Source organism: Micropterus dolomieu, linkage group LG07 (assembly GCF_021292245.1).
Source record: "Micropterus dolomieu isolate WLL.071019.BEF.003 ecotype Adirondacks linkage group LG07, ASM2129224v1, whole genome shotgun sequence".
Classification (NCBI taxonomy): Eukaryota; Metazoa; Chordata; class Actinopteri; order Centrarchiformes; family Centrarchidae; genus Micropterus; species Micropterus dolomieu.
The window spans coordinates 18,529,005-18,543,701 of record NC_060156.1 but is presented as its reverse complement, the minus strand read 5'-3'; the positions used below and the strand labels follow the sequence as shown (position 1 = coordinate 18,543,701).

Genomic DNA, 14,697 nt, shown 5'->3' with positions numbered 1-14,697 from the left:
CTTGATATTTACCAACAAACCTGAAAGGGTGTCGAAATCCTTTAACATGGTCACTGGTCTGTCTGACCATAACCTCACTCTTATAGCTAGAAAGCTTAGTAAATCCCGTTTTCATTTAAAACCTAACACCAAATCTAGCCATTTACGAATACCCAAGTGTGATGTTGATGAATTTGACAGAGAAATCAAATATATTAACTGGGATCAAATCATAGCTGGTGTAGATGTGGATAATGACACAAATGTCCTCATGTCCACAATTCAAAACATAACAAAGCGATTTTTAAAGAAAAACAAATCTAAAGGGAATAGTACATATACCCTCCCCTGGATCTCTAGTGACATAGGGAGATTAATGAAGGAGAGAGATAATGCTTTAAAGCTCTCTCTCAAGTCCAAATCATTGACTGATAGGCATATATTTGTGTCCTTGAGAAATAGAGTAATAAAGGAAATTAGGGCAGCTAAATCTAATTTCTTTGTTGACCTCATACGGGATGCTAAAGGTAATCATAAACAAGTCTGGGACTGTCTGCATAAACTAACAGGGAAAGGACATAATAAGGCAACAAAGCAGCTGGAGATCAAAGAAAATGGTAACCTATATAAGGAACCAGCTGAAGTTGTGACTATCTTCAATAATCATTTTGTCAATTCTGTGAGATTGACTGTGCATAGTCCCATAAGTGGTCCACAACACTCCTCACCAATTGATGTATTACAGCCAGTCTTCACTCTGACTGAAATTTCTGAACCCAAGGTTAAGTCTATAATTACTTCTTTTAAGAATTCCAAATCAAAAGACATATTTGGACTGGATTCCATGTCCAAGAAACATGCTGCCTCCCTCACAGGGCCTATTACTAAAATTATAAACAGCTCTTTTAAGGAGGAAAAATTCCCAAACGATTGGAAGTTAGCCATTGTTGTGCCAGTCTATAAATCAGGAGATACAACTGATATGAATAACTATAGGCCGATTAGTATTTTACCCGTCTTGTCTCGTCAAGATCTCGGAAAAATGCGTGGCTGAGCAATTGACTGAACATCTTAACAGAAGCCCTTTTAAACTGCACTCCATGCAATTTGGCTTTAGAGCCAATCACTCCACTGAGACAGCAAATTGTTTCTTTGTGGAAAACATCAAGTCAAAATTGGACAAAGGAGGCATAGTTGGAGCAATTTTCTTAGATCTGAAAAAAGCTTTTGACACTGTCAACCATGAAATACTCATCCACAAAATGTCTTATTTTAATTTCTCAACCAGTGTTACTGACTGGATGAGATCTTATCTGTCAAATAGAGTACAGTATGTGAGAGTTAATGGTGAGACATCACCACCCCTGAGGAACGAACTGGGTGTACCCCAGGGATCTGTCCTGGGCCCTATTTTGTTCAGCATCTACATAAATGACCTGCCATTAGTGTGCACTGGATGTTAGGTGCAGTTGTATGCTGATGATACAGTCATATGTTCATGCGAAAACTAAAGCCCAAGTTGTTGCCAAGCTCAACGATACAATGGTACATGTACGTAAATGGCTTACTGGCTCACAGCTGAATCTCAATTTTAAGAAAACAGTATGTATGTTTTTTAGTAAAAGCAACACTGTATCTCATTGTGAACCCAATGTCTGTGTGTCTGGGGAGGTCATTCAAACAGTTACACAGTTCAAATATCTAGGCATTATTCTTGACTCTACTCTATCATTTAAACATCAAGTGAGAAAGGTAGTGCAAATAACCAAATATAACCTAGCGAACTTTAAGTATATAAGGAACTGTTTGACAACACCTGTAGCAAAGCTATACATGACAACTATGATAATTCCTCACCTAACATATTGTGTGACAAGCTGGACCCAGGTAAGCAGTACAACACTAAGGCCTATTTTATCACTTTACAAACAAGCACTTAAAGTATTGGACAAAAAACCCCCAACTTTACCACCACTGTAACATTCTTAATACTTATAACCTACTCAATTGGGAAAATATTTTAAAACACAGTGATGCATGCCTAATCTTTAAAATCATTAATGGGAAGGCTCCCCCACCTCTCTGTACTTTTATACAGCAGAAGTCATCTAGCAGCAGAACCACAAGGTCTGCCTTAAGAGGGGACTGTGTAGTCCCTCGTAGGTCCAGTTCCTTTGGCCAATTATGCTTTTCTGTGAGAGCCTCTAAACTATGGAACCAATTGCCTGTGGATATTAGAAATTCCACCTCATACCATAAATTCTCACACCATCTTAAGGTCTGGCTTTTGAGCATACAAAAATGTGAACACCTCTCATAATAATAATGTATGTCTGTCTCTATATTTTAGCTGTCCTGTAACTTTTGGTATATGTATGCTAGATAGATGGTTAGATGGTAACTTTATTAATGCCCTAACAGTTGTATGGCTGTATGGTTATATGTTATATTTTAGTTTTATGATGTTATGTTTTAATGGAGCCAGTGCTATGGCATTATGTTTTATTGTTGTATATCAATTGCTGTGTGATTTAATGTGTTTTGTTTTTGGTTTTTTTTGTTTCTTTTAAGACATTATGTGCCTAGTATAACATCTTGCCAATGGACTACAGTTGAAAATTAGCCTGCTGGCTAACACTGGCACACTTACAGAAATGTTGATTAATGTGCACTGTCCTTAAATAAATAAATGAGAAATGAGAAATGATGATATGTCATTTTTGCAACTTGTTTCTGAGTCCTGTTTCTGCCTGTGGCCAGTAGTGGAAAAAGTACACAGATCTGTTACTAAAGTAAAATCAAATGTACCACAGTGTAGAAACAGTGGCAACGGCAATTGCTGTGTGGATCTAAAAAATATTTGCACAAAAGAAGACCCACTTCAGTCAGACCATTCTGTTTTACGTGCTTTAAAACTTCAGCTTCTACTTTGTACTGTATAAATTAACCAACAAAACACTCCAACATAAGCGCATTACAATTAGTCCTGGTGCAATATACAGTATCTGACAGAAGAAGTCTCTTTGTTTCCTGTCACTCAGGTTCATGCAGTGGCAATATTAATCATCATGCACAAACTGTTGCTCATTTATTTCATAATCATCACAGAATCCTCAGGAACTTGAAATGACAACCAAATTTTCCCCTTTGGTGTGCGTTTTGTAGATCATTCAATTAATAAATTAAAGAAAGCATACAATCCCTTTACATCTGTTACACAAATGTATAACTTTGGTTTACACTTTATAACATTTTACAATTAATCAATTAATCAATAAAATATTTAGCAGATTTTTCAAGTAACTGTTAGTACTGCTACTTTTACTACAGGACGAAATGTAAATACGTCTGGCACCACTGGCATCATGCATCAAAAGCCATACCTGCAGCAGAAAGCTTCTCCCTTCAGTGAGGTCAGAGGTCAGATTCAGCTAGAAAACATTAACTTTTGCAGCTGGGTGGCATTCAGAAAAGCACACTAGACCTGTTTCTCCAAAATTGATGTAAAATCCTCTAAAATATGTTTGAAAGATGCAAAATATTAGAGTAACATGGCTTTATCAATCTTTTTCTTTGCCACTGCTAGAAGCCTGACTTTCCCATGTCAATTTTCCAAAGGTGATTTAACAGTCCTTTTGACAAAGGACATTCCTATAGTACGTTTGTCACAGAAGAATAGGATAAATCAGATTGAATGAGTTCCCTGGTGAAACAGAACAGTATTTCTGCTTGGTGTCATCATACTCATTATGAGACACCCATTTTTAGATCTGAGAAGGTGCTCACATCCTTAGAATAGCCATGGGGTCAAATTGAGAAGAGCTTTACTTTAAACAGTCAGAAGTGTGCCAGGCACAAGTCTGAAATATGCAGCACTTCACACAGTGTACTTTCTTCAATTTACCCTCCTACTGTACTGTGTATTACTCACTTGCTGAAGGTATTTGGACAGTACTTTGATTTGTTTCTACTAGAGCTGCGATGAAAACCCAACTGTGTACTGTATTACAGTTTTATTTTCAATTGCTAACAAGCATTTACCTAAACTTAAGATACTTTATCGAAACTCTTAACACAGCAACACACGTACCTCACACAATTAGCCAAATAGTACATTGTCTTGTTGTTCCTCAAGTGTAAGTCGCTTTGGATAAAAGCTTCTTCTAAATGAGTAAATGTAAATGACTGTAAATACACAATTACATGAAAACAAAAAAATGCACAGAAGGGAAAGAAACAAAAATGCAAAGTTCTGTTCTAATCCCTATGATCTTCAGCATTTGGCCACATGATCTCATCCACATCAAATCTAATGTCATCTCTCACTTTTATAACACAAAAAACTTCCATAGTTTTGATATTGGGTAAGCTTGTACATAAAGAAAAACGTAGCATTTTAGAAATTGGTTAATTGATTGCATATTCTGTGGAAACAACATGAATTGCGTTAATGGTATGGTATGAACAGACCGATGTTGGGCTGATTGTGTTTAGAGTTTCGAAAATGTGACTACATATTGGACAAAAGGATGTTAGCAGTTGTAAAAACTGTAAACAAACAATGAGATGCATTACTGTACAGCTGAAAACACTAGTCGATTAATCCAGTAGTCGATAATCAATTAATCATTTAAGTCCTTAAGTCCTTTGCATGCATACAATTGGGACATACATTTTGTCATAACATTGCACCTTGAACTCTGACCCTTTTGCTCATGCTCATGCTGCGTAGAGGACTGTGGGTCAGAATGGTCAGAAAAGCATGCTTGTGAACGGATGCAATAGGACATCCTGGTATTTTTGGCATCTTGCATTTTGTAGTATTGGGACTAAATATTTTTCTGGCATACTAAATATTATGGGGTATTGGATTTTTTCAGCTTCTGACATCTTTCATTTCTTTAGTCAGTGGAGCAGAAGCTTCAGTAGATGTTTGAATCACATGCACTTGTGATATGCTTTGTCGCATTTTACTTGTATTGATACACAAACTTAAAACATTAAAAACTTAAAACTTAAACATTAAAAACATTTTTGCAATATTTCAATAGATATCTGTGCAAGTGTGGATTCGCCATTCAAGACGATACTTCCCTCGCTGTCTTGCAAGAGAAGACATGGCCTGCGATGTGGACGAAGTGCCAGATCCAGCCAGGCGAAGAGATAATTAGGTTTTTTGTTTTTTGTACAGTACTGTACTTCGGCCTTTCCACAAATGATATTGCTGAAAATAAATACATATCAGTATGCAGGACTGTGTGTGGTGTGTTTGATCAATATATCCAATACTCAAACAATACTGTATCTCTGAAAAGTCAAATCCAGACCATTTCATTTGAAAAGTAGGAATTTTAAATGTGTTTTAGATTGAGCATAGCAGTGTTTAACTAGTTCAAACTGAATTAGATCATTTGAACCATGTGTGTGTCATACAGTGACAAAATCGTTTTTTTTTAAATTATTGTATATTTTTGAATGAAGTGTTTCATTTCGCAAACTATCTGAGGTGCTACTTGTGTGAATAGTAGTGTGAATTGTGTGTAGTGTTTTGACAAAATGACCCTTGCTTTCAAAATTGTGCTTAAGCATTAAAAAACAACTGTAAAGTGAGCATAAAAATAAGTGGATGGAAACACACATACAGTATATGTGAAATGTTAAAAACGAGCCAAATTGACACTGCTCTCTTGTTTTGTGGTCAAAAGAGAAAAAGGTTGAGAACTATTGATTTCTGAATCTTTAACAATGTATTTTTGTGTTTTATAAGCTGATATGTTTTTTTATGGAAAATCTTAATCTGAAAAGTAACCAGTAACTTTAGCTGTAAGATAAATGTAGTGGAGTAAAAAAAAATATTTTTTTTCTCTGAAATTTAGTGGGATAGAACTGAGTAGCATAAAATGTAAAAAAAATAAATAAAAATAAATATAAAATTATACTTAGATACAGTTCAAGTAAATGTACTTTCTTACTTTTCACCACTGGCTTGTCATGTAAATGACAAAGACATTCTGGGCTTGATCATACCACAAAATGTAGGTGTTTCAACTCTCAGTAGCTTCTAGACCCTGTGCAGATTTTCATGGGTGAGTTTAAATCAGATGAGTGATAAAATATTGATTGCCGCTGAGTGGACATGAAACAACAGCTTTGTTGAAACCACAAAGAAAACTTCATTGTAAAGCAAAGCTTGAAAAGATTGCCTGCTGAAACAATGCCTGCAAAAAGAATACTCTCCCTCTCTTGGAGCATCTGGATATCTGCCATTGGAATAATAAGACCCCACACTGAAACACTGTGGTGCACCAGTGTAACAATACATGTTTGAAATAACTATCGGAGGGGCCATTCATCCAACCTTTGGTTAATCACCCAACTGCCTTCCATTCTCCACATCCCTTTCTCTCTTACCTCGCGCTCAATACACCTCCACATAGCCCAGGAATCTCATTCATCACTGCCAGTCCAGACTGGATATTAGGAACCCTGCAACAGAGTGTATTATCTCTCCTCTGCTTGTCTCCTTACTTCATCAGAGAGTTGCCCATATAATGGAGTAATTTCCAGAAAGGGTGAGCAGCTGATTAGAGCTTTGTTGTTGGTCCGGCTATAATGTGTGTGTCTCTGTGTGTGATTGATTCACAGTGACCTTTCTGCAGATCTACTTTAGCGTAGTGTGTGCGTGAGCATCATGTTGTTCATTTACTAAAGTTAGGAGCAGGCACACATAGCAATAGTTATGTGACTTCATAGTTCTCCACTCCACTACATTTATTTGACGGATATAGTTAATGGATACTTCACAGATTAACAAATATGTGATAAATGAAATACATTGTTTAAGCTTAAACCAGTTCCCAAACATTTTCACTTGTAACCCCTTACAAAAAGCAATGTGTAGTAATAATACTAATGTACCTATGTAAGGTTTTGAATGTAGGACTTTTACGTTTACATTCAAAACAAACTACTTTTACTTAAATAAAGCTTCTGAGTACCTCTACAATCACTGGTTCCACCCACCTGAGCAAATAAGCAATTTCATTTGAAAGGGGAATCGCAGTTGAGCTTGCTTTCAAATGCTTAAGGATGCATTAAAAATATACCCTATGCAGGCACTCAAAGCCATCAAAAAGAGGAAAGTTCTGAGGGATAGGGGTGTCTTTTCATTCTGTGAATATCATCCTGGTGACGGCTTATGGTAAAGAGTGCAGGCGTTAAAGGGCTTATTGAGCATATGGTAACTCTCAGAAGACTTTCTTTGAAATCCCTTCCCTCCGTTTTCCCTGCAACCCACAGAAGCCTTGCCTCGTTTACATTCTTAATGCAGAGCCATGTGCGTCTCCCCATGCCCTGGCTCTATGGGTGGCATTATAGACTCAGCAGGGTGATCAGCGGGGGTCAGAGCCAGCATTTAACCCTCTGTAGCCCCAGCAGCCTCGCTCCCTCCTGGACACCTGTTCTTCTTTCACACGGGGAGGCAGCCGTTGACCCAGAGGTGAGAACAGTGATATGGTACAAAGGCAGAGATCTTCTGAAAGAAAATAGAGGAAAGAGAGGAATCATGTCACTGACTGAACAGCAGTGTCTCCGCCTAAGAAAGGTCTTTATCTAAAACTGTTAAGATCAATCAGGGCCTCAAGGAAGGATGCTGCTGTCTTTTCTTCCACTCACACACCCTTCTATCTAGAGACAAACACAGATTTTCTTGACATGTGGAAATTTAGATACTATTTCAGTTACAACAGAGATTTCTCCTCTGAGAGATGCAGAAAATGTTCATTGTTTGTTGAGAAACGTGTGTGCTGGTGTCTCTGTTTATGTAATATTGAAACTGATTGAGGGAAAAAATTGGATGTGTATGTATGAGGTACCAATCCCTTGCCAGAAAGACAGACTGAGAGAAAACAGAACTGGAGGAGCCAAGAGGGAGGGGTTCATAGAGGATTTGGGTCATAAATTGCCAAGAGGGATCTTATTGTGTGTGTGTGCATATGTGTGTGCGTGTGTCAGGGTCTGTGAATGTGTACATTTGCGTGGGTTTCTTTTCTGTCTGTATGTGTGTATGTTGTCATGTGTGTCTGTATCAGTTACACAACAGATTTCCTGATTAAAACCAACTGTGTTTATAATATTGTCTCTCACGGCAGGTGTATGTACAAACATGCATACATTTTTAGTTATGCTTGTGGCGTGGCTCTATGGCAAAGTCGGTTGGTCAGTCGTTCCATCACTGAAGACTGAAATATCTCAACAACAATTGCTGTGGAATTTGGTGCAGACATTCAAGGTTCTCAGAGGATGAGAACGACTTTGGTGATTTTCTGACGTTTGCCGTTGCACCACCAGCAGCTCAAGTTTCCACAGAGTCTGTGAACTATCTCAACGTCCACTGGGTGTACTGGTGCAGAATCTGGCAGACATCCATGGTGCCAGAAGGCAATGTACGCTTTGGTGATCCTCTGACTTTTCCTCTGGCACCTTGACATTTGTGATTTTAAGTGAAATATCTCAACGACTGTTGGATGAATTGCCATGAAATTGGCTACACATATTAATGTCCCCCTCAGGATGAATTAATAACTTTGACGATCCCTTAACTTTTTGTTCAGCATCACCATCTGCTCTAAATTTCAATTTGTCCCATACTTTGGTTTATGAACATTTAAAAAATACCTGCATCACTAATCACATTCCCATCAGCCTCAGCCTTTTGGTATTGAAGCTAATTAGCAAATTTTTAGCTAATTGTCCCTTTTGCTCTTTTGTATATAAAATTAATTAATAATTTCTTTTTCGCTGCCACTAGCTTCTTTAATGCAGACAAATACACACACACTTGCACCACTGCTGGGTCACAGTACACTGGGTCAGCCAACAACCACTGTGTCTGGAGCACTGATCTGTAGCTGTTAAGAGCCTTGCACAAAGGCATGCTTTTGGCAGTGATGTTAGGCGCCATGGGTGAAATGCCAGCCTGTTTCTAAGCACTGGCCTGCATCCAACTAACACTCTCCCATGAGGTCGAGGGTGATTGGACCACTGACCTCTGGAGTGATGATCAGCCTTTAACTGCATGGATAATGGGGCATTATGTATTTGCAAATAATGTACTGTGCTGATAAAAACTCAAAAGTAGCTGAACTCTTTAGCCTTTTGGGTGGATTTATGAGTTTGATGAAGTGTTTAATGTTCAGTAACAGTGGAGTGCACTTATTTTGTAGCTCTCATAGCGAGTCATGGGTGTAGGAAAAAACCCAGTAACTCCAGACTCTTGTCTGTCATTCACTCCATGGATTCACTCTGAATCTCCTCTGTTTATTCAGCTCAGGGGTCAGGGGGTGATGACCCACCACTCTAGATTGTCATGACATGACCTCACAGTGACATTGCTCATGGTGATGCCCTGTGGACTCAGCATATCTGCGCTCATCTCCTGTCAATCATATCTACTAGGAAGGAACCCGCGGTCAGAGGTGATGCTTAAATATTGTCTCTTTGCCACACTCTGTCAGCAGTGTTTCTGAATGGTTGTAAATATTGTTTTGACATAAGAAAAGAACGTCCTCGTGGTTTGGTAGTCCAGTTGAATCAAGGACTCTGCATTCCCTCGTCATTTTCCAGGGAGAGACAGATTCACCTCTGATTATAGCTTGTGAAAGGCACAGCAGTGAAGCATCTTCACCCCTGGAGGAGTGTTCATGAGTAATCAGATTCTTTGAGAGATTTTGGAATGACGAGGTAAGTTTTAAGTTAGAATTTAGTGTAATGAATGGAGAAAAGTAAAAATTCAGAATTTTTACAAATCCAAGTATTAAAAAAAAAAGGCTGATAGACAGAATCTGCTTTTATCAATTCAGTCGTTCCCCTTTCGATTATTTTTTTTGATCATGAGGAAGATGATAATCTGTTGGTGATCCTGATTTGAACTTTCTTCTTTCTCCCCAGTAATGTGTCAGTGTGATTGGAATCTGTGGATTATTTGCATGTAATTGTTGAATTGAGTTAGAGATTAGAGGGAAGATTGAGGAGCAGTCTGCACACATGCCAGCATTATGCGCAGATTTCATAGACTGAGATCTGGTTATGGACAGGCTGCGCTTCATTAGCACAGAATGAAGCTATTGAGACTTTTGCAGCTGGCCTGGAAGCACAGTTTAATAGACTGGAATCAAATTGTGGGATGGAAAATGAGAGAAAACAGCAACTGTTTAAACTGACATTTTTTCACTGAATTTATGTTCATGTTTTAATATAGCAGGAATGCATATTCAACCTTTGGGATTTTGGGACAAGAATGAACACACAACACGGACACACACACCATTAAAGCATCACATTTATGTTATAAATACAGCACATTTCCAATTTTCTCTTGTTGGGTTTTTTAATTTACATTATGCAACGTATTTGTCATTATCTCTGATTACTATTTTAGCCTCCGGAGTAACTGCTACAGCTTTGACTTTTCAGTGTTAGGCACACAACCGTCATGGCTGCGTATCAACATCTGTGAGCACTGCGATAGTTTAGGCTAATGTTTTAATTGGTTCCTGAGAACAGAGGGCAAGCCAAATTGCTTTAGTGTCCCAGAGGCTTTCTCTCTTAATGAGATATTCTCCCCTCTCAGGATCAGAGGGGTCCTGACCCACGTGTCGTCACTGGGATATTATTGTAGCACATTCCCCTCTCTCTGATGGAGCATACCAAGAGGTTAATGAAAGCAGAAGTCAAGGAGATATCTATACACACAAAGGGGAGCTCTACTGTCAGGCACAAACTACTGTTAAAGAGAATGAGAGATGCAGAGAAACAAACAAGAGAGAGACTTTTTTAGTATTTGCTTTGATTAAAATCCTATCAGATGTGCATTCACCCACAGTCCAGTTTCCCGTGCTCCCATGTGCTGTTTGTTCTGTGGGCCTCAATTCAGCACACCGCATACAGTCTTAAAGAGATGCCCTTGTATCGCTTTTGTTGTAAACAAAGTTTTTTGGATCCTCTCAAAGCTGGCAACACAAAGTGAGATTTTAAAACTTTAAAACCACTGGGGGGTCTTCTAGAACCCAGACCACTGCAACGTCCATCCGCACCTTTCATCTGTAAATAACTGAGAAGAAGCAACAGAGGCAACAGAGAAACAAGGCGAACTATATCCTTCCAATGTGGTCACCCAGGCTGTGACAAAGGCTCTTTAAACAGGAACGGAAAAAATGAGAAAAGATTAGAATCTGTGTGGGCTGTCAGTGTGGAGTGGGGTACATTTCCTTTTTGGTCTCGTCACAGTGACAACTGAGAGGAAAGAAAGGAAAAACTGAAAAAGAGGAAAAGAAGAAGCCAGTTAGATGGTCATTCTTGCCCTGAGGCCATTTTTTTATTCCAATGATAAAACAGAGATATCAGAGATATGGCGAGCAGTCCTACTGATAACAGCATATATGACACCTACCTCCTTCCCGCCAGCGAAGCAGAGATATGGCAGATACCTAGCACTGAGATCTTATTCTTTCTGCCATAGGCCACACAGCACCACCTCTTCCATGCTAAATCCTCCTCTATAAGCAGCTAAATTGATCCGCCACACCTTGTTTAACCCCCTGAAGGTTTTGTTACATTAAGAAACAACTGGCAATCTTACCCTACAATCCATTTTAACTTAAAGCACATGATAAATGCATGTCATGATGAAAAAGAAAAGAAAAAAAGAAAAGAAAAACACATTCATGTTAAACACATTTTCTTTGTAAAAATTGCTTTTTCTTCATCAAGACCCTGTTACAAATGTGTTTTCTTATGGTTATTTGATTTGGATGTTTGAGCAAGTCTGTGCTCACCTTAAATCTGAGTTTAAGACATAAAATTACGAGCTGGTTTTGTGACATCACAAGCAGTTAGGAAGCCAGTCATGGTCCACTATGCACCTTGTGTGCGTGAGGTGGAAAATGAAAACCCCAGTGCACATAGACTGAGAATGAAGTAGGAGATGTATTGTGTCCAGTAGATAAGCTTTTGAAATATCCACAGACTGGATGTTTCATTGAGGGAGAAGGAACAGATCTAATTTTAGGTAAATTTAGCTAGGTGATTGTTTTAAGAATAAAATTTAAACATGATAGACACAAAAATTTTTATAATTTTATATGCCATCAAACATGTCTGAAGAGGCCTGTAATTATAATTTTTATAAACAAAGGAGTGGAACCAGATCACAAAGAATGCACCGGCATTGAAATGAATAGGATAAATGCCTTCTTGTTTGTTCCTATTCACCAAATATTGCTGTCTTCTTGAAGTCATTATAATTGCCGCAAATGATTTGCTCAATTAAAACAATATATTAGTGATAATGACTTAGGGATTTATCCTTTCTGCTTCAACAACACAGGCTTTGGTGCCACTGTTTTTCCTGCTGTAGCTCTGTGGTGGAGAATGCTCACTAACAGCGCCGGAGCAGGGGCAAGAAGCCACTATGACTGACAAGCTGATTTGCAGCCTTCCCCATTGCTGTTCCTCTCCAGCAAGCTGCGTAAATTAAATCTACAGTCACTGTGCTAATGTCAATCAAATGCCTCGGTTGCTTCTATTATACTGCAGCAGCTGCTTTTGTGTATGTGTCTCGGGTGTTTTTGCATGTGCCAGCGTATGTTAGTGAATGAAGTGTATGCGTTTTAATCCTGTGTCCACAAAAATGGGTGCAGTGACCTGCAAAGGCAAAGACATGATTCTCTATATTGCAAAACCATAATGCAGTTTGGAGAAGGAGGTTTGGCTAGCTCACCATGCTGCTAATCTAATAGAGCTCATTCATGCTGACGCCAGGCGAAGCTGAGTCTGGTTGGGAAGTGAAACTTGAGGGAGAGAAGAAATCAGTGTTGCTGCTGACTCTCCCTCTTGTGGTATTTCAGAGGAAACAGATCAAGCGGGCAGAGAGGGGGAGCAGATTTTCACGGCAGGAACAGTCTGCCTCAGCTGGCCTACTCACTGTCTCATAACCTCATATGGCTTCTCGCCACATCGCAGCATGTCATGACCAGGGCTGAGCATGTGTGCGAGTGTGGGAAAGTATTTCTTAATAATTCTGCTTGCTGTTTGTGTATTATATAGATTGTGAGGATGCCAGGTAGATTGATTTAAAAGCCTATCCAGAGACAGATACAGTCAGTACAGTGTGCAGCACAGAGCCATGGAGAAACACTTGCAACACAGAGCTCTGACCCAGATCCCAGACGAAGAAGGTTTTTCATCTTCTCTCTTTCTCTCTCTTTTTAGAACAAAGGCTCATCTAGCCCTCAGATATGTGCCTCCATTCCACTCGTTTGTGAATCCGGTTTTAGCATGCTACCCAATTAGGAAAAAGTACAAGGCAAAACCAAATACACAGTATGCTTGTTGAGTATCCACATGAGTGTGTCTTTAGAACAGCCTTGGTTGACACAAACTTCCTCATCACTCTTTAATCAGCTGCACTCTTGCTAACTTTTCCCTGCTTGGGTTGCACTGTGCTGATGTTACATTCGTGAACGTTCCGATTCTTTGGTACGAACAAAGGGAATCTTTATCGTTGTGCCCAAATTTCCCTGCCTGCCCTGAATGCACTCCCCTTTACGTGAACAGTGTGCCTGTACCATTACCACTCTAGTCACAAAATGTCTGCAACTCACACTGTGGTCGCTGGTCCACTTGAATACTATCCCTGCGTACTGTAGCAAACCTAGATTTGTTATGAATTTTAATAAATTTATGAGAATTAATACCCCATGAATTTTAATATTCATAAAATCAAATTTTATTCCTCGTTTAAGGGCACCACCGGAGTTGTTATAATCCTAGAGTCTCCGGACCTCTAGGTAGTTTTTAATAATTATACAATTATTACTAGTGATCAGTTAGTTAATAATCGCTCAATTATCTTAAATCAATCAGTCAGTCTCATATCTAAAGGGTCAAATCTCTTGGCAGGGACATAGAAATAGGCAACACACACAGCTCTTGATTATATTACAGTGAATTTATTCTCTAACTAATGTGATATAAAAGGATGGTTGAATACAGGGAAAATAAACAATTGCTGAACAATGAGCCTGGAGGTTCGATTGTGGGAAGCATTTGACTCATACGGCATAGGAGAACTAATGATAGTAAGCTAATGCTATGAGCAACACAGAATGTTGTTTGGTCTTACGGCTTGTCGACAGCCTGCTTTGGCCTGTTGCACGGGTCCCACGCTAGCTGCCCGATCCTGGCTTTTTGCTAGGGATTCTCCGTGTCTGACTGAAGAAAACGCCATCCTCCGTCTGGCAATTCGGCTGTTTTCAGGTTTCCTTTGTTGCCGCTGGCGAGACCACGTGGCTTGGTCTGACCTCGGTGAAGTTGGCTCGACGAAAAAGCTTAAAAATGGGACTTGGTCGTTCCTGAATCAGTCCAGTGTAACTTAACGGACTGATAACTTTAACAAAACAAAAGAAAGAAAGAAAATAAAACAAACTGAGGGGCAGATCGATGTCGTGTGTAGCTTCAAGCGAACAAAGGGCTGGTTGCACTGGCCGAACTCTTAGGGCGTTGCCTGGTGAGGCACGCCGAACGACGTCGCGTGTCGCTCTTTTGTTGCCTGGGGCGTGGTTCCCCAGAGGGCGTTTCAGGTTTCCCGAGGGACTGCCTTTCTAAACTTAATGTCTAAAAGAAAAGAAATCTATTTGCGCGTATTATAATCAAATATTT

At 39.2% G+C, this 14,697-nt stretch overlaps 1 long non-coding RNA gene across 1 annotated transcript; it reads left to right on the top strand.

The window, feature by feature from the left end:
• Window positions 1-9,440: 9,440 nt before the first annotated feature.
• On the top strand, window positions 9,441-10,347 carry LOC123974211. The gene is made up of 2 exons (XR_006825787.1): window positions 9,441-9,720; window positions 10,238-10,347. It is a non-coding gene; the product is annotated as an uncharacterized LOC123974211 (long non-coding RNA).
• Window positions 10,348-14,697: the final 4,350 nt, after the last annotated feature.